General features: G+C 39.5%; 2 pseudogenes; one reads left to right on the top strand and one right to left on the bottom strand.

Annotated features, from left to right (window-relative positions):
* The first annotated feature begins 397 nt into the window (after positions 1 to 397).
* LOC114230744 (translation machinery-associated protein 7-like) lies at positions 398 to 592 on the top strand (annotated as a pseudogene).
* A 5,566-nt stretch (positions 593 to 6,158) lies between these two features.
* On the bottom strand, positions 6,159 to 6,566 carry LOC103284269 (60S ribosomal protein L27-like; annotated as a pseudogene).
* Between the last annotated feature and the right edge of the window lie 18,861 nt (positions 6,567 to 25,427).

Here is a 25,427-nt window from a genome sequence, read left to right as displayed (position 1 = left end):
AAGGGATATAGAGTTAGAAACATCGATGAGAGAGAAACATCGATCAGCTGCCTTCTGCACACCTCCTACTGGGGATGTGCCCGCAACAAAGGTACATGCCCTTGACCTGAATTGAACCTGGGACCTTTCAGTATGCAGGCCGACGCTCTATCCACTGAGCCAAACCAGTTAGGGCCTAATGGTTTTTGACTGAAATGTCAAGAGTTTGTCATTGTCCAGCCCTGCCACCAAGAATAACAATTAAGCTCACACATGTGCACACAATGACATCATCCTTACCACTGCCACCTGGTCAACAGCAATTGTAAAACTCCATTGAGTACCACATACATCCTAATTTCAGCTATGTTAAATGTGAAAAACGGGGGCAGGGTCTGGGGGAGGGGTGGCAGGTACTATGTCTCACCATAAAGGTGGCAAGAAGAAGCCCTGAAGCAGCCCAAGAAGCAGACCAAAGAGATGGACAAGGAAGAGAAGGCATTAAAGCAGAAGCAAAAAGAGGAGCAGAAGAAACTTAAATAGCTAAAAGCGAAGGCCAAGGGGGAAGGGCCCTCTGGCCACAGGTGGAATTAAGAAATCTGGCAAAAAGTGAGCTGTGCCTTGTTCCTGGAGAAATGGTGATCCTTAATTCCGTTCCTGTTTTAACATCTGGATTCCTGCCATAACATCTGTTGCTACTGTTAGCTAGAATAAAGTGTTGACTCTGAGCTTGTTGTACATTTAAGAATGAACTTTTGCCCCTGGCCAGGGTGGCTCAGTTGGTTGGAGCGTTGTCCCGTACACCGATAGTGGCTCATCTCTTTAGTTCTTCTCACTCAGCTATTTCTCAACCCAGCTCAGAATTCTGCCAAAGTGTGTTCTTCAGTCTTTGTTCTATCCCAAATTCTGTACCACCTGGAATTAAACCAACTAATTTGAAATAACCAAAAAGAAAAGTGAAAAAAATAGATGCATTAGAACATGAATGTTATAATGAGATATATATATATTTTGTATTTTAATCCCTGAAATGAATATAGGGAACTAGCTTTCTCATTATTATAAAATTTGCTAAGCCTTTTTAATCCCACCATATATCTGTAAATGATGTGCTATTCTGGTTATTTCTAGCTGACCTTAGTGCGGAAACTGGACAGATATCTGTGTTATTCCTATTTCCCAGGCTGTGCCACCAGAGAAGCTGTTATACACTAGACTTCACTTAAGTAGATCAAAAGCTGATTTTTTAATTTTCTGAAAAATTTAGAATTTTCAAAAATTAAATAATTCTCTACTTCCTTTTTAGGCTCAAAATCTTTTATGGAGGTCATATTGAGAAATGATCATTTTCTGGGGGAATGAACCTAGATTATTTGGCACACAGAAATAAAGTGTGACCCACAGTGATGAGCACAGTTCTGCCAGCTTCCTAAGAAAACCCTAGCATGTTGCTCACAGTGTGGCCCAAGGAACCGCAGGAGTAGCATCACCTGAGAGCTTGTCAGTAATGCACACTCCCAACTCACCCCAGACTTACAGAACCAGAATCTTCACATCACCAAGATCCTTAGGGAGACGGGCACATTATGGTTCAAGAAGCAATGGCCTAAAAGATGGGCTGTTCAGTTAGCACTGAGTACACACTTCCCAGAAGCTTGGGTTGCTGTAACCATTTTATTGCCACAGCTGACATAAGTAGCTATTAGGCTCTGAGGCATTTCCAGGCTGACTGCTATTTGCTAGCACAGTTTCAATCTTCAGAGGTGAATAAGGGAAAAAAAAAAAAAAAAAGGAAGGGGTGGGTAGTGAAGGGCACAGCTCTTTACCAAGGTTACTGAATCTTTAAGTAGTGGAACAATAAAGAGGTAGAGAAGCTGTGAGCTGGAAGAAAACTCTCGTAGCTCAATCATCCACTCTGTTTCACCAATACTATTGATCACTTCCTACATGCCTCACATTTAATCTTTCTACCTCTCTAAAACTTTTCTTCTCACTCTTTCTCCGCTCACCTTATAAAGCCTCACATGACAGTCTAAACCAAGGATTCTGTAACAGGAGTTCAGGGATTGCCTTCAGGGAGCCCCTGAATCTAAGATGACGTTTAAAAATTGGGGTGTAGGTATATGCATATTTTCATAGAAAAAAAATCCATGCTCTTATCAGAATTTGAAAAAAGGTTATAATCAGTCAATCAATCACTCGATCAATAGTTAAGAACTACTAGCAGTCTAAGTAAGTAATATCTATCCACCATTTTAAAGTCATTGATATAAACTTTTTGGTGGCAAACATTAACTAATTTCATTTGGAAATTGGCTCATTATGAAATAACTAATACTCCACCCACTTTGTGCTGTCACAGACCTTTCTGCAGAAAATAAAAACCGACAACAAAAAACATAGCAATGGGAAAAGATCATCTCACTTAACTATAAGAGGACCTCACTTAGCTATATAATCATGTTGGCACCACTTCCCATTTTGCTGTTTTCCATTCCTTCATTCTCTGTTATCTTTTACTAGAGGCCCAGTGCACAAAATTCGTTCATGGGGGGTCCCTCAGCCCAGCCTGCAACCTCTCACAATCTGGGACTCCTCGGGGGCATGTCAGTTGGACATTCCTCTTGCAATCCAGGACCGCTGGCTCTTAACCATTTGCCTGCCTGCCTGATCGCCCCTAACCATTTGCCTGCCTGATCACCCCTAACCACTTGCCTGCCTACCTGATCCACCCTAACCATTCTGCCTGCCTGCCTGATTGCCCCAATTACTCTGCCTGCCTGCCTGATCGCCCCTAACTGCTCGCCTGCCTGCCTCATTGCCCCTAACCACCTCTGCCTCGGCCCCTGCTGCCTCAGCTTCATCCAGAAGGATGTCCGGAATGTCGACAGGAAGGTCATTTGGCTGTCCAGTCTATTTATTATATTATGCTTTTATTATTATAGATTCTTTTTTGTTGTTGTTGTTAATCCTCACTTGAGGATATTTCTTTCCATTGATTTTTTTAGAGAGAGTGGACAGGAAGATGAAAGACAGAAAGAGAGAAACATCCATGTGAGAGAGACTGGTTGCCTCACTAGTGTGTCCTGACCTGACCGGGAATGGAGCAGTATGTGCCCTTGACTGGACCCTTCAGTCTGCATCCAAACACTCTACCCACTGAACCAAACAGATAAGGCTTATCTTTTATTCTTAAGGGGTAATTGATGGTAGCCCTCCCTCAGTATTAGCTACCTAGTTCTTCCAGAAATGTGTCATAGCTATATTGTCCTCATTCTATCCTTTCCACTCTGTCAATTTCAAAATCTCATTCAAGAAACAGCAAAGAAAGGTCAGGATTAGCTTTGGCTGGCTATCATAATATACACCCTTAGCTCAGGTCCCACAAAAGGGGTGGTGTCTTTTAATGCCTTTGAAATCATCAAGAGAAATCAAAGAAACCATTTCTAATCCTATCTTTACAACCAGAAGTCCATTGATCAGTGTAGGTAAAGGGATGGCAAATCAAGGGGGAATGGCTTTTAGAAAGTATGATTTGATCCACACAGCTGAGTGATCAGGGCAAGCTCAAATCCCATCTGAGTGGGACAATAAATCTATAGTCCTGTCATCTTTGAGATATCTCATTCATGAAGCACAGGTAAGACATCACCTCTAGTTGCCATTAAATTATCAAGTACATTTGCTTTGCAGTGATCCATGTATAGATTTTTACAATTAAGAGAACAATGTAGCTCCAGAAATTTAGTACAAATATCTAACATCAAGACCTGAACTCTAGTTTTCCTACTAAATGCCTAGGAAATTTGGTCCCAAAGACTTTGCCCTTCTGGGACTAGGTTTATTTATCTAAAAAAAGAAAGAGTTGTGTTCATATTAGAATCGCCAAAATCTAGAACCCTGATAACACCAAATACTTACAAGGTTGTGGAGCAACAGAAACTCTCATTCATTACTGGTGGAAATGCAAAATGGTACCATCACTTAGGAAGACAGTTTGGCAGTTTCTTACAAAACTAAGCATATTATTAAAATCCAGTAATTATAGTCCTTGGTATTTACCCAAAGATGTTAAACACTTGTATTCACACACACAAAAAAAAAAAAAAACACTGCACATGTATGTTTATAGCAGCATTATCATAATTGCCAAAACTTGGAAGCATCCAAGATGTCCTTCAGTAGATGAAAGGATAAACTGTGGTCCATTCAGACAATGGAATATTATACAGCAGTAAAAATAAATGAGCTCTCAAACCATAAAAAGACATAGAGAAAACTTAAATGCATAGTGCTAACTAAAAGAAACCCATCTGAGAAGGACACATACTATATGATTCCAACTATATGACACTCTGAAAAATGCAAAACTCTAAAGAAATTTTTAAAAATCAGTGGTTGCCATAGGTAGAGGGAGGGGGAGGAATAAGCAAAGCACAGCGGATTTTTAGGGCAATGATATTACTCTATATGATCCTATATAATAAAAGTATAATATGCAAATCAACCAAATGGCAGAACGACCAGTCGGCAGGGGGCAGGGCCAGAGAGCAGGTGGTGCCAGGCCAGCCAAGGCATGTGCCAACAGGCAGAGGGAGGGGACAGCGATATGGGGAGGGGGATGGCGGTGACCAGCAGTGGCTGAGGGGCGATCGGGGGGCGGGGCCAGCCACTTGCCAGCCGGTGCTGTCCCCTGATCGGCCCACCCGGTCACTTCCTGCGGAGGGAGGCCGCTGGTGGCAGCAGTGGCTGGGCAATGGGAGGAAGGGCTGGCGCCATCCCCTGATTGGCCCGCCAGTTGCCTCCTGCAGAGGGAGGCCAGACTGAGGCTTAGGCCCACTCCCCGTGGGGAACGGGCCTAAGCCATCAGTAAGACATACCCTGAGGGCTCCCAGACTGTGAAAAAGTGCAGGCCAGACTGAGGGACACCCCCTCAAGTGCACAAATTTTCATGCACCAGGCCTCTAGTGTTATAATAATGGATAAATGTCATTATATATTTTCTCAAACTCACAGAATGTACAAGTCTAAGAGTAAATCCTAAGGTAAATTGTGGACATTGGGTGATTATGATGAGCCAATGTAGGTTCGTTCTTGGTACAAAATTCTTGTGAGTGATGTTGATAATGGGGGAGGCTCTGAATATGTAATGGCACAGGGAAACCACTGTACCTTTCTTTCAATTTTATTGTAAACCTAAAACTGCTATAAAAATATAAAGACTTTTTTAAAAAGAGTTGGGTGAGCTGCTCTCAAAAGAAACAGGTTGGAGTAGAGGTTGAAATCTTAATCTCTGTTATCAAAGAGACTTGGGTTCAAATTCAGACTCTGACACTCACCACCTCCTGAGCTTGATCAAATTACCCAACTACTCAGCCTCACTTTTTCATTTGTAAAATGGGGATGATAATGGTTCTGACCTTAGGAGGTACATAAAATATGTAATATCATTCAATAATAAGTTCAGACTTTCAAGGGCATATTTCAGTTTCTAATTATTGAAAACTATTTCCCCTTACTCTGAGAACTTCTCCCTACTTGTGTTACCATCAATATCAACTGATATTAATAGGTCTTAATACTTCAAAAACTGTGCATTACCATATTGATAGGAGGAAATAATACTGATATTATTTCACCCCTCTTACTTTTATTTATTTTTTTAAATATATTTTATTGATTTTTACAGAGAGGAAGGGAGAGGGATAGAGAGCTAGAAATAGCGATGAGAGAGAAACATTGATCAGCTGCCTCCCCCGCACAACCCCTACTGGGGATCGAGCCTGCAACCAAGGTACTTGCCCTTGACTAGAATCAAACCCGGAACCCTTCAGTCTGCGGGCCAACACTCGATCCACTGAGCCAAACCAGTTGAGGGCACCCCTCTTACTTTTGGAGGTACTAAATAAAAATAATCCCAACGATAATGCTTTCATTCAAACTGAGTAATATAAATTTAATTTTTTTTAAATACACTAGTTCTAACACATTTGATTGTACAGAGGTTTAAAAGAATGTCTCTAAAAATCAATTTCTAAAAATAATTACAAATATCAAAACAGCCATTTAAAAAATAGAATTACTTATATTAACTGATATCAGCTTGTTTTCTATTTTCAATAGTATTAAGATTAATCAGATTTTTTTGTTTAAATTTTAATAACTGAAACAAAACAGATCTAAAACCGCAGATTCTGGAAGAACCATTTGTTCTTGCTGGTCTTGTACTTCTCTTCAAACTTGACCTTGGCCTTGCATTTTAGAGCAGGGATCCTGAAGATGTCCTTGTTCATGACAGTTTTATCCAAGGGGATATCCACAGAGTACCTTGTGGGCATGAGGTGATTGTAGTTATAAACTTTCACAAAAGACTTGATCTTTGACCTCTTGGCAATTTTCTTCTTGCCCATGGCAGCTGTCACTTTTCAGGGATTGTGGTCAATTCCAGCCACCAGAGCATGGCTGTAGGGGCAATCTGAGGTGTCATCCTCAATGTTCTTCATGATGACGGCTTTGCATCCAGAGTAACATCCAGCCAGGACCATCACCACCTTCCCGGGTTTTGAAGGCAGCCACTCGGCCAAGAGAAGAAAGGAAAGAATGGAATCAGATTATTTTTATTAGATATAAATTTTCATAAGAGCTGTTAAATCACAGGTAAAATGGTGCTAAGTCAAATGAGCTTTATCTCTATTTTGGGAAAACTGAAATGATTATCAATGAGGGAAAATAAGGCTGAAGAAATATCACATCTCAGGATTTTTACCCCCTTTTTCCTTTTAATTGAGCTTCTTTCTCTCATACATCTTGTACTTATCATTCATTTATTTTCATCTTCTAGTATTTAGGTAATAAAAAGGTCTGGCTGTTTAGAAAACAACAAATTAAACCAAACCCTTTATGAAGCTGCTGATTTCAATAAATCTCCATGCTATTTGATTTGAAAATGATTTACATCTGTTTAAATTACCTCTTCCATGATTGAAATTTTTTAAGTAATTCATTACAAATAGAATTTTATTAGGACATTTAAAAATAATTTATTTGTTTTGTGACATTTATATTCATAAAAGTCTTATTGATAAAGCATGAGAAAAGAAGAATTGGTAAAAGTAAGTCATACTTAAGTATTTTTTTTTTAAACCACTAAGGTACCATCTCAAAAAAATGATGTTGACCTGTCAGTTATACCTTCTTTTCTCTGTGGATATGCCTCCATGTTGTAGGGGAGATATACATATTGGCATGTATTGAAATAGTCTGCATCAAATTATCATCTAGTTGAGATGGGGATGTAGCAAGGGGATGTCTCCATGACTCAAAATCCCACAGAAAGGAACCACAGTGTCAAACTTGTGATATGGTGTCAAGATGAAGTATGCTTTGAATTTTATTAATAGTAGGGAACACATTTCACTGCTCATTCAAGTGTCGTGCTAGAACTGGGTGAGTGTTGCCAATATAAGTGGATGGAGATCAACACTTTTTTGACACTCCTGCTACCAAGTGCCTATAAAATGTTTATACCTATAATTGTGTCAAATTATGCTAATTGAATACTGAGAAGACACTGTAAGTTGAAGTATTCAAACAGTACATTTCTCAGAATCGCATGGAGCTTTTCAAGTTAGGTACTTGGAGGGCCTTTTTCCCTTTACCAAGTAGTGTCAAAGTACAATGTCCTAAAGTGTCATTTACTCTTAATTTAATCTTTAAAGGTAAGTATGAGGAAAGCAAATTTATTTAAATTCTTGATTATACAAATATAAGGTATTAAAGGTTTTAACTTCACTAGTTTTATTTTGTTAATTTTTTCAGCCCAGTATACTAGTATCAAGATTATTTCTTTGATAGAGGGTTTTTATTATAAATAATACTTTGAGTACACCTCAGAGTCTTTAACAATATCAGCCCATTGGTAGATGTTAATATATCAGGTGTGATTGTGAGTCAGGAAGAAAATGAAACAAAATACTGGTTCCTAGGAGAGTTTTCTGTTGTTTTTTTTCCCCCTAACTCCTCTCAGGTCAAAATGAATAGGGATTTTTCTGAAAGTCATTATAGACAAACACAACCTCAATGACTTCTCAATTTTATTTTAGGATATTCTGCTTTTAGGAATATAGATAACAATCCTTGAGTTTCCAAATTCTGACTGTATTCTATTAAAATCATTTTTCTACTTTTCTGTTAAACTGCATTTAATCCTTTGTGTCAATGTGCTGAGGAAGATAGTAAAGAGATATCTGAACTTTGCCTTAAACTTCTTTAATCTTTTTTTAAGCTCTCATTCATGTAACACAGCTTCAGCAATCTGATTTCAACACCCCATCTCCCAGGGGGAAAATGCTAAGATTTCCAAGTTCAGAGACCAGTGTGAACCTGATTCTCCTCAACTAAAAGGTATTTAATTCTAACCGCAGATTCTCTACAGTGCCTCCTGGAGGCTTTTCAAGTCTTTTGAATTTTAATGGTAGTAAAGACATCTTTTGTACTGGCTGAAGGGGTCCTAGAGCTGAGGGGATTGGAAATGGCATATGGCACAGGTGGTCACAGAAAATTTTTATCAGGTGTGGAAAACATCAACCCTCTTACAAGGCAACATATGCCGCCGAGAACACATTTGCCCAAAACCTTTGTTCCCTGTGTTGGCTGTGAGCACAATTTAGCAACCAATTTTAAATGCTGTTCTATTCCCAGTCCCTTAATGATGTGGGATTCAGCTATGGAGGAAACCTAATGACAGTGCCATTCTGTCACATTCCCTTCACTTTTCCACAGCCCGAATGGAGGAATCAATCTCTCCAAGAAACGTTTGTTTGCCGGCCTAAGAGTCTATTCCTAGCTCTTGTCTCTTCTCATCCAATTCCAAGAGCGCTCTCCAGCGTGAAGTAGTTCTGAACTATTTTTGCCTGTAAACAAGACACCCCACTGTTTCCCACCATTCCTCACTGTTTTCATTCAATATCCCTTCTCTCAGTTCAAATAAACATCACTTTATCTCATGCCCCTTCTAATATTTTTGCATGAGAAATTATGTATTCCAATAACAGCGATATTCCCTTGCCTAAGGAGACCTGCTGGCAGATAGAGAGCAAGTTGGAGCTCTCCAGGCCTGAACTGACTATTAAAACTCCCAGCCCAGATTGATGGCGATTACTGTCTACCAGTTAGCCAAAGGCTTTATGACCCAAGCCGACAGTGACAGCCCATGCTATGGCAACAAGACCAAATCACAGTTGAAGTATATTCATCTCTACAATCATTCCAGAAAGTAAGGAAATGCCTGATAAAGAGTCTTTCATCTATATGCACAGCTTTAGCAATTAGTTTCTTTGTAACAAAGCAAGCAAGAGATTGCGCTCTACTAGTGTTATATGACAAAAGATGGTGGAATGATTTTTAGAATGCCTTAGCCCTCCAGAGCAAATATAAAAAGTACTGTCATCATTATGCACAATATAGTGAATTTCTGATGTGCCCTATACAGAAGCTAAAATAAAAAGTATATCACTCCAGTCTCATTAGAAAAAAAGTAATCAATTCACTCAATGTCTTAATATAGGTTAAGGTCCCTTTTCCTAGAAACGTTCTAAAAGTGGAAGAGCCCCATTTGGTTGTTATTCCTACAGATATCACTGCTAGAACGGTTATTCCTACAGATATCACTGCTAGAATGTAGTGTCTATAGGACAGAAACAACCATTCTAGCAATCTAGCTCTTTCTGCACTGTTCATCTTTTCCCTTTTGGGACCAGGCAGCAAAATATGATCATTGCAATTATGGAAGTTATTTTAGCAGATGTAAAATTTGGACTGCTAACTCACCTTTCTAAAAATGTGTCTAAGGAAATGCTTTTTTAAAATTGATGATAGGGGACACAGGAGCTTTCAGTGGTCAATGATAGAGAAATTTGAGCAACAACAACAAAAACTTTAAGTAGCCAAAAAGAAAGAAAGAAAGAAAGAAAGAAAGAAAGAAAGAAAGAAAGAAAGAAAGAAAGGAAGGAAGAAAGAAAGAAAGAAAGAAAAGAAAAGATCCAGGTTTTACCATCCTCCTGCAGATTGGGCCTCATCCTCCAGCTCAGCAAATCACATCATTGTTTGCAAGGAGGCTGCAGCCGCTCTAAGTTTTACTTCCCCAGATGATATGGTTCAACAGGACCAGGAAAGAGGCAGCAGTAAAACAAAGAGCAGAAATACATTTGACCCTTGAACAATGCTGGGGTTAGGGGCATGGAGCCTGCACAGCAGAAAATGCGCCTATAACTTTTAACTCAACCGTCAGCACATAGGTGATTCTTTACCCACAGATTCAACCAACCCCAATAGAAAACAGCATCTTTTTTCTATTACAGATTACACTCAATATTATTTTGTATTAGTTTCAATGTACCGCATAGTGGTTGGACAATTATATACTTTACAAAGTTAGAAAACAGCATTTTTTATCCACAGTTGGGAATTGGCAATTGGGGAAATTTCAGTTGGGAATGTGAAAATACAGTTGATTTTCTAAATCTGCATATAAGTTGACCTGTGCACTTCAAACTTATTAAATGGTCAACTATAAATGTTTTAATTAAAAAAGTAATATTGGATTATAACAGAAAGTATAAAATAAATATCCACTAGTCCATAGTAATGAAAAAATGATTGAATAAATAAGTAAACAAACAAACAAATGTGGTAGAAGACACAAATCTCCATGTAGAAGAATTCCAACTAATTTGTGTAGCTACACCACCGTCAAGAGAATGGAGCGTAGCTTCCCACTCTGTAAGTATGGATCGATCATAGTGACTTCCATCCAAAAGTACAGTGTGGAAGGGTGAAAAGAGCAGCTTTACAGTGTAAAAGCTTGTAAACATTACCTGAGCCAGGTGATCAAGGTCAACATTAACAGTGTTAATCATGTTGATAGCACAAACCCTTCATATCACATGATGAAATGCTACTTTACCTCTGTAATCTTCCTCCCAAAAGCCCATAACCCCAATATAATCATTAGAAAATATCTGACAAAAGTCCTATTGAGGAGCATTTTGCAAAATATCTGATCAGTACTCCTTAAAACTGTCCAGGTCATCAAAATAAGGAAAATGTGAGAAATGGCCACTGCCAAGAGGAGCCGAAGGAGACATCGTGACTGATTGTGATGTGGCATCCTCGACGGAATTCTGAAACATAAAAAGGACATTAGGCAAAATCTAAGGAAATCTGAATAAAGTATGGACTATCTTACCTAATAATAGACAAACATGTAAATTGACTGTACCTCCACTATGCCCACAGCCAATCAGAGTGAGTATGTAAATTAGAAGGCCAAAGATAGCAGCCGCCCAGCTGCTCCAGGTGCTGAGTGGCCAGGTGGGGCAGGACTCCTGCTATGAGAGGGAGGGTGGGGGGTGAAGGGATCTACAGGAGCAGAGTGCCACAGCAAAGACAAGACTGCAGACTCCGGAGTCTGCAGTGAAGACAAAGATGGTAGACTCTGGCCGGAGCGAAGGCCTGGGTCCCAGGTGCCAGAGGAAAACCGGTGCTGGAAGCCAAGGGAAGGAAGGCCTATTGCACGAATCTCTTCGTGCAACGGGTCTCTAGTAGTTAATAATGTATTAATATTCAATCACTAATTACCATATCAACCTAAAATGTAATAATAGGAGAAACTGGATATGGGCTATATTAGAACACTGTAATAGCTTCCCAATTTTTCTATAAATCTAAAACTGTTCTAAAATGTTTAATCTATACAACCCATGGAATTTATCTTCAGCTTGCTTTTGTCCTAGCTGTCATAACTCTAGCTCCATCTTACCTAAGCCATCTTATTTTCTATCAGATTCATGCTCACACATACACATATAAAGATATTATGCTACCAGAGTCATTAGTCCTGTTCACCATATTTCTTGGTCTCCTGTTTCCTTTGAAGTTAGGCATAATCTTATTACTTGCCCTGTCCAGTGAAATGTGAGGAAGGAAAATACATCACTTTCAGGCACAAGATGTGATAGCTAGTGTTAGATTCACTGCAATCCCTTCCTCCTACCACAATGGTAGTGGAAACATGATCGAGATAGAATCACCATAACCTGGATTGCTGAGTGACTACAATGAACAGAGTTCCCTGTAGCCCTGCATTAGGGGAGAAATAAATTTTGATGTATTCAGGCACTGAGAATTTGAGAATTTGTTTGTTACTATAGAATAGCTTGGCCATCCTGGCAGATTCACATATATGCACACATTATCTGTCACTTGATAACACAGCAACTCTCAAAAATTCACATCAGAAAGCTAATTCTTCAGTATGTGTATTTATCACAATGTGCTTATATTATGGGAAGAAAACAAGCATTTTTGGCAGAATTAGACTAGTAATAGGAATGAGTCTTTTATGATTGGCTTACTGCCAAGTTAGAACTTTTAAACATTTTTAGTATAATTCTCTCATTTCGTAACTATGGAGATTGATCTTCAGTTAAGAATAGGAAGACCTGTTTCTGTCGTAGTTGGTACTGGATTTTGCAAGTAGATTTGGGGTTAAATTCACTGTGTCTGGAGACAAGTCAGGAAGTTGCTCTCTTTTCAAAGCACTCTCAACCTTGGTTCTTTTTCCTTTAAAAAGAGAGGACCAGTAAAATGGCTGTGTTGTTTTGTGTGTTTTTTTTAAGAGAAAATAAATGTTTCACAAAAATAAAAAATAAAAATCTTGAAAACACATCCAACAATAAAGCAGTGGGAAGATTGGTTTTTATAACATGATTTTAAGAGGAAAAACAATCTTTATGATTCTTATAAATAGGTTAGTTAGATATTCCTTCCACACTGATGTACATTAAAAAACATAAAAATTGTTGTAGAGAAATAGACTAATGATCCTCTCGAGGAGGTATAAAACCACCATAATGCACTTGATAGTGCAGTACTCCAGGGTATCTAAAAAGGATAATTCCTTCATTTCCCCTCTCAGAGCTCGGTTTATGCAGGAAGCATTAGGATTTTAAAACTTCAGGGCCCTTAACCAGACGCCAGTCATGGCCATATGTTTTCACATTCAGTGACGTCTTATGGCACCCAGTTCCAAAATCAAAATTTGCTTTATTTAAAATGCACTTGCTCATTTAGATCCATTAACATACTTCTCTATCTTCACTGAGCATACAACATCACTAGGCCTGGGGAGTTTAATCACTGTCATGCAAATGGCACTGTCTGAAAAATAGAATACAGGGTCTGTCATAATCCTTTTCAAAAGACTATTTTGAATATTTTAGAGAGATGAAAGGAGAAGGAAAGAGAGAAACATCAATGATGAGAGAGAATCATTGATTGTCTTCCTCCTGGATATCCCACAACCCAGTCATTTGCTCTGAGCAGGAATCAAACCCTGACCTCCTGGTTCATGGGTCTACACTCAACCACTGAGCAGCACTGGCAGGGCCAAAAGACTATTTTAAAAGACTTAAACTTTTATGAAAATAGCTCATCCTAAAGGCCAAATCAAAAGGTACTATAGCATATGACAGATTTTCCACAAAAGTATGTTTTTAAGATATATTTTATATACACATACATGTATATAATATTTTATAAGAATATCACTGTTTCACTCCTAAACTTCATGTGAATATCTTGCAAAGTACTTTGGTTGCCTCTATTCCAGTCAGTTCATCACCTAAGATTTCCTTGAAGTCATGGAAAACACTGAGGAACTGCTTGCTTATCACAAAACTAGTTTTTCCATATCATCATGTCTGATATTGGATAAAGATTGAACATGGAATAGAAAATTTTTCCCAAAGGAAGAAAAAGGAACACTTTCAATGAGGCCAGATAAAGAATTGATATCTTAATATATATACAGATATAATTTTTAGTACGGTTATACAGAACCATGCATTATACAAATAACTTTTAATTGAATCATAAAGAGAAATAAACTGTGTTTGGATGGCGGGGTTGTGGGAATATGGTTTTTTTAAGGCTCTAAAATAAAGGAAAAAGATAAGTTAAATGAACAAGGGTTAAGATAAATAAAATATGTTTAAAATATACTGAAAAATATTCAAAAGTTTAAGCATTTACAAATAAAATGTATTTTTCTTAGCACCTAAACTCTTTAAAATAACCAAATGTTATTTTTTCTTCATAAAAATCCATTTAAAATTAAATGCATAACCTAGGAATCCCACTGAGCTCATCTCTGCTTTTGAAAACTCTCAAGTTCACTTTAAAGGGTTAGGTCTGATGCTGTGCTTGGGTTTATAATCTTCAACAACACACTTCTCTTTATTACTTACAGGAAAATCTTTTCCTACAATAACTCACTGACACTTCTCCCTCTAATCATCGTTTCTGCAGCATTTAGATACAGGATCCATGGTGTCCTCTCCTCAGATGCCAACAGAACGACAATGAGCCAGCAGCATGAACTGATGGAGTCACAGCCAGAGGCCATGTGACTTCCCCAGTGACTGCAAAGAATATGCTGAGGGCATCCTTCACAAGTGGACACAAGAGACTTTTAAACAGCAGAGAGTTACCATGCAAGCATGGCTTATCAAGAATACAGAAACTAGGAAGAATTAGAAATTAAGAAATATCACTGGCTGTAGCCTCTGGGTTTTCATAAAGCAGAGCAAAGCCTGTGTTAGTCTTTGAGATTCGTGTAGAATGAGGAAGCAAATATCTTGCCACTCATTGTCCCATCAATTACTGAACTCTATCATGCATTTTAATGTTTTAAGTGGGGGAAAATGTACCCTGAACAGTCTATCGGGATTGAGTCCATAATTGGTAAAATGTAGTGTTCTCAAACACTTTAAAATACTCTGCCCTTTGTACACTGTATTGAATAATTTTTATTTGTCAACTTGACTGGGCCACAGAGTGCCCAGATAATTGGTCATACATAATCCTGGATGTGTCTGTGAAGCTGTTTTTGGATGAGATTAAACATTTCAATAGGAAAACTGAGTAAAGCACATTGCTCTCCACAATGTGGGTGGGCCTCATCCAATCAGTAGAAGGCTTGAATACAACAAAATGCTAACCTTTCTGTAAGTAGCAATATTCTTCCTGCCTGATGGCCTTTGAACTAGAACACTGGCTTTTTTCTTTCGTTTTTTTTGTTTGTTTGTTTGTTTGTTTGTTTGTGTGGGGTTTTTTTGTTTGTTTTTTTTTTTTTGCCTTTAGACTCAAACTAAAACATCAGCATTTTCTGGGTCTCAAGCCTCCAGCCTGGAGACTGGAACTACTAGTTCACCATTGGCTCTCCTGAGCCTCTGGCTCATGAGCTCACCCTGCAGATCTTGGGACTTGCCAGCATCCATCATTGTCTGAGTGAATTTCTTATACTATGTATTTCTTGTTCTGTTTCTCCGGTGATACCTGACAAATACAGATACGTTTGCATAGGAGAGGGGTTAGGCTATCTTAATTTTATAGACTTGTTGGGCAGTGTCTGCATGTAAATAGATATAATGTTGTTTGACTAAGTCAAGCAATTTAGAGAAACATAATCATCAAACAATAAAACTTGGTTTTATTGAATGAATTAGTCAATTTAAAGGTCAAACAAGCTGTGTCAGAGACAAGTTCAAAAGATATGTTCTAATTTATAAACTCTTACAGAGATTATAATACAAATCGAAAAGTTCCCAATTTCTCTATTTATATCTCTGAGCTTCTTTTGTTCCACATCATGAGCATATTTAGGGAACTTATATATGAGGCTCGTGTCAGTTTCTGAGCTTCTTATTCTCTTGAATTATCTATAAATCTACAGAAAGTAGCTTAGACAGTAGCAGTTCTGAGATAAGTGGATGACCATCAAGAAGAGGAATTAAACTATTCAAGAGTGGCTGGAAGGAGTAATTCTGTCTGGATTAATATGTGTTATTCCCAACATATATATATAGCTGTTCAAGATGATCACAGGTCACAAGCTCTAAGTAAGACATTATTTTCATTGACTCCTTGACCGGGCTCAAGGAATCCTAAATTAGGCTCAGGCCTAAACTCCATAAGCAATAATTGTCTTCTATATTAAGAATGTACACCTGAAAAGGAGGAAAGGAATAATCATAAGTAATGTTTAAACTTCAATGTAAGGTATATTTATCAAAAGTTTTATTTAAGTTCTGAAGACTTTAAAAAAAACTCAGAGAAATAAGAAGCAATTAGAAAAACTGCAGGCAAATGTTGTATCCTTAGTATTTGGAAACTGTGAAATTTCTAATAGCTGAAGTACATGTCAGAAATATTATGCCCTGAATAAAGGAACCACAAATGGAAGGCAGACTTTTGATATCTAAAGTTTCCTATACAATGGAGCTGGCAGAATATCAGAAGCAGGAATGATCTGACACCTAATCTGTTAGCTAATCTCAGAAGGATCTTTGTCCAGTGGTTGGATGGATTTCACTGATTGCTGGCCTTTGAGGATGTTAATAGTGTCATGTAGACAAAGAATACACACCCCAGCAAAAACAGGAAACACTAGGGGGGAAGCCTTAATGTCCAGTGCCTTAGTCCAAAAGAAAGAAAATGTTTTCTTATCCTGATAAATATAACTTATCATAATAATTGCATGGCCCTATGGCAGTGATGGCAAACCTATGACACGCGTGTCAGCACTGACACAGGTAGCAATTTCTGATAACACGTGGCCGCTGAGGCGGCCGCATGCCGAGGATGAAACATTTGCGAAATAATGTTTTTTCCTCAAAGTGACACACTACCCGAGTTATGCTCAGTTTTTTGGCGAAGTTTGACACACCAAGCTCAAAAGGTTGCCCATCACTGCCCTATGGTCAAAACCTTCTTTGTGAGTATTTCTGAGTTTCCATATCAACTTGATACAGTTTTAACGTGGTTATAACTTACTCTGAGTTTATGATCTCTCAGAATATTTTTTACCCTTGATCCAGCAATCATCAACTGCAATATTAATTTCATAATGAACCTCCTTTACTAATTCAATTCCAGATCTACTATAGTTCCAACATGACCTGTGTAATTTAAAAAGGCCAACATGACTGTTGAAAACTTTACAACTCCTAGAAGGAAAATTTAGTGTTTTTATTGTATCCATATTTTTTTATTTTTGAATATTAATAAAATTATTTGATTTATTTTACATTCCCAATTTATAGTCCATTTGATCTATTCATGGCTATTTTCACTTTTCAGTTCTGATTTTCATTCCAAGACTTCAAAGGCTATTGTTTAATAGAAAAGCATATAATAGAGATATATGATAGATAATAGATAGATAGGGAGAGAATTCAGCTACAGGGAACTTTACCATCCTAACTGCTTTCTTTGCCATAAGTAGTAAATTAAAATTTTACTAAAGAACTAAAGAATAAAATTCTACCTCTGCCATCTATTAGCTATGTAAATTACTAAGCCCTCTGATACCTTAATTTGCACATGTGAAAAATAGAGAGAATATAATCAAACTTACATTTTTATGCAAAATACCAAGTACAAGCACCTAACATGTAATGAACCTTAAAAAAAAAAATAGTAGGAAGAGGTCTCTGTCTCCTGGTAATATACCTATGACTCATAAAATGTTGGTTTCCTACTAACAACATTAGTCTCATTCAGGCCCTCAGCAAATGTGGTAGATCTCCAAGATGTTTACACCCTATTTCCTGGAACCTGTGAATATGTTATGTTACATGATTAAGGGACCTTGCATATGGAAAATAACACAGTTATGAACCATATTGGTTTATAATTCACAGCCTCCTGGGGCTACAATATAGTGGCAGAGACAGACACATACCAAAAAAAATTATACACATTAGTGAAATAAACAAGTGATCTCAGGGATACAGCTCAAATTATACTTCATCTTCCTGGCCCAGTAACTAATGCCAACATCTGGCACTGAACAGGGTCAGATTCCTTGCCTCCAAGTGCAGGCCACAAGCTTGCATTGTTCTCATGCTACAGTATCACAGTTCTTGTCATAGGATCACCAAGGATGATTTTACATCAAGTATTTGAGATTCTCCTATACTAACTGGTTGCAAAATGCAGGTTGTGGAAAAACTGTTAGGCTTATTTAAATGCAAAACTGAGAGAAGGGTGGTTCTTCCTTGACATACACACACAAATACATACCTCCTTGCAAAGACCTTAAACTTTTGAATGTTAAAATTACTGTATCAAGAAAAATGGTAACTTTATCATGGAGAAACCCAGCAGACACATTCTTAACCAAGTGATCATGGTCAACATCATCCTATATAATAAAAGCCTAGGTGGCATCGCGTGCCGTCATCACAAGATGGCCACGCACAAGATGGCTGCCCCCACATCATCACAAGATGGCTGCCACAAGATGGCCACCACAGATGGTCAACACAAGATGGCCAGCAGGGGAGGGCAGTTAGGGGCGACCCAGCTGGCAGGGGTGGGGCAGTTAGGGGTGACCAGGTTTGCAGGGAAGGACAGTTGGGGGGGACCAGGCCAGCAGGGGAGGGCGTTGGGGGAGATTGGGTTGACAGGGGAGCTGTTAGGGGGTGATCAGATAGGCAGGCAGGCGAGCGGTTAGGAGCCAGCAGTCCTGGATTGTGAGAGGGATGTCCGACTGCCAGTTTAAACCCGATCCCTAAACTGGCAGTCAGACATCCCCCAAGGGGTCCCAGATTGGAGAGGGTGCAGGCTGGGCTAGGTACACCCCCTCCCCCATTCACGAATTTTGTGCACCAGGCCACTAGTCACTAATAAGACTCATCTACATCATGTACTGTTCATATAACACACATCACATTTGTGATATTTTTGCCAAAAATGCATAACCTTCATCTGATGATGATAAAACAACAGACAAGCCCAGTTCAGAGACACTCCATGAAATAACTGACCAGTACCCTGGAAAAAATATCAAGGTATTAAAAGACAAAACTGAGAATATGTTGCAGGCTGCAAGAGACTAAAAAGACATAACAAGTAAATGCAATGTAGATTCTGAGATGGAATCCTGAAAAATAAAAAAAAAAGACATTTAAATAATCTTGAATTTGAGGACATTTAAATAAACTGGAATTAATTTAAGGATTTTATACCACTTTGAACTTCCTGCTTGTGATCATTGTACTATGGTTATGTATGTTTTAATATTAGGAAAAGCTGGGTGAAAGTATATGTTAACTTCCAGTACAGTGTTTGCAAATTTGTGTAAGTCTAAAACAGTTTAAAAATAAAAATAAAAACCATAATCTATCACATCAAGGGTTAGATACTCCCAGGTAGACTTCACTGCAAAGCAGTTCTCCTTTTGTTGTAATATTCATGTGAGAGATTCTCAAAAGCTTCTCTCCAAAATGGCCAATTAGGGACAAGTGAGCAGCTCAGTGCTGAGGCCGGCAAAATGCTGTGATTGAGTGGTCTGGAGGACGCTGGGAACTGGATTGAGACAGGACCACTAATTTCACTCAGACCACCTGCCTGGTTCGGATACAAGCCAGTGACCTAGACATGATGGGCCATTACCAGCCCTCTACTGGCACTCTGAAATGACTGCAGAAGAGACAAATTTGGGAATGGCGCGATTTGCAAATGGCATGCGAACAGCAGAGGGGTAATGACTTTTCCTGAGCATTCTGAGACACCTCACAAGTCACCGGGAGCTGTGTCGCATGAAGTAACAGGCATATTCACCCAAAATAGAAATGTGTCCCAATGCGTTGTGACATACAACACAATACATTATCAAAACAAGATCTCTAAGTAGAACTTTCCATCACATTTCTTGAGACAATAGAATAAAACTTTTTAAACACAATTATTTCTTAGTTTGCCCTTTTGCTGTCAAGCATGCAACTGGCTTTTTCTTCCTTCTGAAGCCGTTGGTACAAGATGAGTGAAAGGAGAGAAAAAGAGCTGTGATTGTGTCAACCACAACTGAACAAACACATTTATTAAAAAGAACTCCCACTAGAAACCGTAGGAGCCTCACAGAGTCTCCTTTTTATATACAAACTCTATTATGAACTGAAACGTCCCTTTCTTTTATTTTAAATTATTGTCATCATCCCTTGTGCATGTACCAACCAGTGATTTACACTGTGTCAGATGATAATACACTAGTAAATTTGGTGTTTTAATGGCTATAATAGCTGTAATAAAAAAAATTAAATCAGATGTCATAGGCAGAAGGTACATTTTGGGCCGCTAAGTATAAACTGAATTATAGCAGCCTAAATATAATAAAGCAAAACATGTATCCATTTGCAGTTGAAACCATTTGCCGTTGAAAGCCTGTGTTGAAACCACTCTCAGATCGGCAGAGGCATCTCTGGGGACAGCGGGGGAGCAAGCAGAGGTGCTGGTTTCCGCGGATAAACAGGGCCCTTTCTCCCAGTTCTCCCAGCTCCGTCCTTTCTGATGACTCATTCGAAATCTCATCCTGTAGAACATCATGCTGGACCTTTCCCCTCCTCTGGTCCAGCCGAAATCCTAGAACCCAGGCCCGTCCTTTTTACATGCATATCATTTCACACTGTTGAGGAATATCACACACCGCGGGTAAACAGCGGGGAGGGGCTAAATGGAAAACTCATTTGTTAGTTTTCCCACTTGGAGGTTGTTATTTTTTAAATTACGGATATTGGACACTGTAGGAGTGCCCTTTTTCATACACACTAAAGCACTCCACTGGCCCCAGGAGTCACTAAGACTAGTGGATTTTAATAGTTATAGATCTTAAATGGAGGGTTAGAAATTGTTTCTTTTCATTACAATTACAACAAGGAATTAACCCCAAGGGTATCCACTTAATTTCATAATATATAGACTGGAACGCTAATGTGGCTCTTCTACAGTGTAATAAAGAGGCAACTGGCCCTTCTCTCCCCAGGGTGGGTTTCTGTAAAATGTATCACAAAAAATGTAAAACGGGGAAGATTTGAAGTTAACAAGCTTCCTAAGTGTCACCAGCTCCCGAGCCAGGCGAGAGCGGCCTTCGCAGGCCCTGAGCGCGGCTTGCTTCCTCCAGTGGGAACGCAGTCCCAGCACTTTCTGAATCGCTTCACTGACACAAAGAAAATGGAAAACGGGACAAGGAAGAATAATTTACAATTAAGCACAGAAAGCCACAGGACAGGGAGAAGGGGTGGTGGGGGAAAGACCTGGAGATGGACTCCCCTTCTGAGATGGGACGAGCCCCAAGCCGTGTACACTGGCCAATTCCAGTCATGTCACTTTAACCCTTTGCTCTCTGCAGTGGCCTCCGCTCCATTTTATGGACACGCGCTCCCTACTTGAAACCTGAAGCAACACTAAGGGTTAAGATTTTCCATCTTCAGGGTCCAAGCATCTAAGATTTGAAATCTTGGATCCTTGCTGATTAGCCCTCTCAGTTAAAGGCATTTTTATTTCCCAGTTTTTTGAATGATGTTTGCCCATTGCTCTCTGTGACAAGTGAGAGGAAGGACACTCCTTCAGAAATGGAGCTTTAAACAGAAGTAGGACAGGGGCAGTGGGAGCAGCAAATGGCAATTCAATAAAAGCACAACCCGGAGTGGAGAATGTGCTTCTCTTACATTATGCATTTCCAACGTGTACCGTCACAGTTGGCCCACTACAGGCTTCCAGCCAGCCGTAACCTGGAACTCACCTCTTCCTTTCCACTGACGTGCCAGCTCTGTAGAAATCTGCGAATTTGCCAGACAACTAGAGATTACCTGATGATCCAGAGAGAAGAAATCTGAAGAGCAGATCCTTCAACTCATTTGTTTACATCTACCACGCAGATCACATGTTCAGAGACAGATAAGACTGTATAGGAAAGCCGCAAAGGAATGCTTACTTCAATGAAAAGCACCCCTTTACAAATCCCAGTTCCCAGCTTCCCTCCTGAGACAGGACGCAGGAGCTTGAAGCAGATGTCAGGGTGGCCAGGAGAGCCCCAGCAATGAGAAGTCGTTAAAAAGGAACAAGAGAGGCACCGCACAAGAGAAAGTTGCGAGTCCTTGTCGCTGGCTCAGAGCTACAGAAACCATTTCTAGGCAACTTCAGTATCATCTGAAAACCTATAAGGAGTAGAAAGAGGGGAGAGGAAGGCATGTTGTCCTCAGAAAACAAACACAATGAGGATTCCACCAGAAAGCCAAAGAGACAGTGTGCATGGTTTCACAGGTGATTCTCGGGTTAGCCAAGTGGCCAAGACTTTGTAAATATAAACCACAGACTCAGTATCAAGAATGATGGGAATAATGCCTATGCTGGTCACTGGTCACAAGCTCTTCTATCCCCCTATTTTCTCAGTCTCCATTTTATCTCAAGACCACAACTCTATATGCCAAGTTTGCTAGATGTAACAAATGTTGACTTATTAAAAGTGTGCATCTCAAATTAGTCCTTAAGCTTTTTTCCCCAATGACTTTAATTGTGTTTGTTCTGGGCTCATAAACTTGGGGAAGTTGAAGCATTTAAAAAGCACACACAAGAGTGGTATCCAAATGTTTTGGTTTTTCTAAGCTCAATGCACCCTAATTGGCTCATTCCTTTAAAAAATATTTAATTAAAAGAAATAAAAAGCTTCTCTACAACAAAAGAAACCATCAACAAAACAACAAGAAAGCCTACTGCATGGGAGAACATATTTGCTAATGTTATGACCGATAAGGGTTTAATCTCCAACATTTACAGGGAACTCATACAACTTAACAAAAGGAAGATAAACAATCCAATAAAAAAATGGGCAATGGACCTAAATAGGTGCTTTTCAAAAGAGGACATACAGAAGACGGAGAGACAAATGAAAACATGCTCAAAGTCACTAATTATCTGAGAGATGCAATTCAAAATGACAATGAGGTACCATTTGATACCTGTCAGAATGTCTATCATCAACAAATCAATAAATGACAAGTGTTGGCGAGGATGCGAAGAAAAAGGAACCCTCATGCACTGCTGGTGGGAATGCAGACTGGTGCAGCCACTGTGGAGAACAGTATGGAGTTTCCTCAAAAAACTAAAAATGGAACTCCCATTTGACCCAGTGATCCCACTTCTAGGAATATATCCCAAGAAACTAGAAACACCAATCAGAAAGGATATATGGAAGGGAGAAACCAAGATGACGGCATAGGTAAACACCTGAACTGCTGCCTCGCACAACAATTTCAAAACTACAACTAAAAGACAAAACGGACATCATCCAGAACCACAGAAAGGCTGGCTGAGTGGAAATTCTACAACTAGAAGGAAACAGAAAAGCACACTGAGACTCACAGGAGCTGCAGAAGGCAGAGGTACAGAGGTGTGCGCGGAGAGGGCTGGCAACTGAGTATGCAGCTGGCTTTCTAAATCAGGAGGGAGACAAAAGCTCCCGACTGCTCTGAACTCCACTTCCGGGCGAGACTCTGGGGACCCAGACTCATATGGGGAGAAACTGGACTGTCTGGCAGTGGATGAAAATGGAGGGCAGCTTTCTCTCAGAGGTGCTTGCAGTGATTACTGCAGGACACTGAGACCTAGAGGCCTCTTAGGGAAGGGCTGGCGGGAAGCCACTGCTGTTTGCTCCACTCTGAGACTCCGCCCCATCCAAGCTGAGCACAGAGGCTTTTGCATATGAATGGCCTTGTCCTTTGAAATCTAAAATTACCTAACAAACTGCAGCTGAGTCAGTGAGACCCAGAACATCCAAAAGAAGGCCCAAGGCCCCACAGCAGCTTGCATTGCTTCACAGCTGGGCCTCATCTGGGCACCTCCAAAACCCAAACAAAGAAGAGGAATCTGCAGATCTCTCCGTAGCTCCTGCTGAGTGGCCTCAGGCAGAGGCTAAATTAGCACCTTCTTGGAGATCCAAGAGCCAGTGTACCCAGGGGTCAGAGTGGGACCATCCAGATTACAACTCCTCAGATCCATAAGTGACACACTCAGGGGGCAGACTCAGTGAGCAACAAAACCCCACTGAAGCAAGTCTTGCCTCATAAGGATGTCTCCAGCACAGAAGTTATCCCATTGTAGACACAGCTGATCCTCACAACCAATTGGCCTGGAGGTCAATTCCTCCCAGTGATACCAACAACAATCAAGGCTTAACTACAAGACTGTGCACCCAGCCCACAAAGGGGTGCACCAAGAGTGTCCACCTCAGGTAACTGGGGAAGCTGAGCCACTGGGCCCTATAGGACAACTAGCACACAAAGCCACTCTATCAACTCAGGAAAGCAGCCAAAATGCGGAGACAAAGAAGCAGGTCACAAATGAAAGAAATGGAGGAAAGCAAACGACTGGATATGGAGTTCAAAACCATGGTTATAAGGTTTTTTAAGAATTTTCTAGAAAAAGCCAATAAATTTAGTGAGACCCTCGAGGGTATGAAAAAGGATCAACTAGAAATTAAGCATACACTGATTGAAATAAAGAATAATATACAGAGATCCAACAGATGACTAGAGGGTTGCAAGAACCAAGTCAAAGATTTGAAATACAAAGAAGCAAAAAACACTCAACTGGAAAAAAAAAAAGAAAAAAGAATTCAAAAGTATGAAGATAGTGTAAGGATTCTCTGGGACAACTTCAAGCGTACGAACATCCAAATTATGGGGGTGCCAGAAGAAGAGAGAGAGCAAGATATTGGAAACCTATTTGAAGAAATAATGACAGAAAACTTCCCCACCTGGTGAAAGAAATAGGCTTACAAGACCAGGAAGCTCACAGAACCCCAAACAAAAGGAATCCAAAGAGGACCACACCAAGACACATTATAATTAAAATGCCAAGAGCAAAAGTCAAAGAGAGAATATTCAAAGCAGCAAGAGAAAAACAGTTAATTACCTACAAGGGAGCACCTATACGATTGTCAGCTGATTTCTCAACAGAAACTATGCAGGCCAGAAGGGAGTGGCAAAAAAAATACTCAAAGTGATGAATAGCAAGAACCTACAACCAAGTTTACTCTACCCAGCAAAGCTATCATTCAGAATTGAAGGTCAGATAAAGAGCTTCACAGATAAGAAAAAGCTAAAGGAGTTCATCACTGCCAAACCAGTATTATATGAAATGCTGATAGGTACTCTTTAAGAAGCGGAAGAAGAAGAAAAAGGTAAAGATAAAAATTATGAACAACAAATACATATCTATCAACAAATGAATCTAAAAATCAAGTGAATAAAAAATCTGATGAACAGAATAAACTGGTGAATATAATAGAATCAGGGGCATAGAAAGGGAGTGGACTGACAATTCTCAGGGAGAAAAGGGTGTGGGGGGTGCAGGAAGAGACTGGACAAAAATTGTACACCTATGGATGAAGACAGTGGGAGGGGCAGTAAGGGCAGAGGGTGGGTGGGAACTGGGTGGAGGGGAGCTATGGGGGGGGGGCAAAAGAGGAACAATTCTAATAATCTGAACAATAAAGATTTATTTAAAAAATAAAATAAAAACATTCAAGAGAGGGAAAAAGGATATAT

The sequence above is a fragment of the Eptesicus fuscus genome, chromosome 9, assembly GCF_027574615.1.
Source record: "Eptesicus fuscus isolate TK198812 chromosome 9, DD_ASM_mEF_20220401, whole genome shotgun sequence".
Taxonomy (NCBI): Eukaryota; Metazoa; Chordata; class Mammalia; order Chiroptera; family Vespertilionidae; genus Eptesicus; species Eptesicus fuscus.
This window is presented reverse-complemented; position numbering and strand designations above follow the sequence as displayed.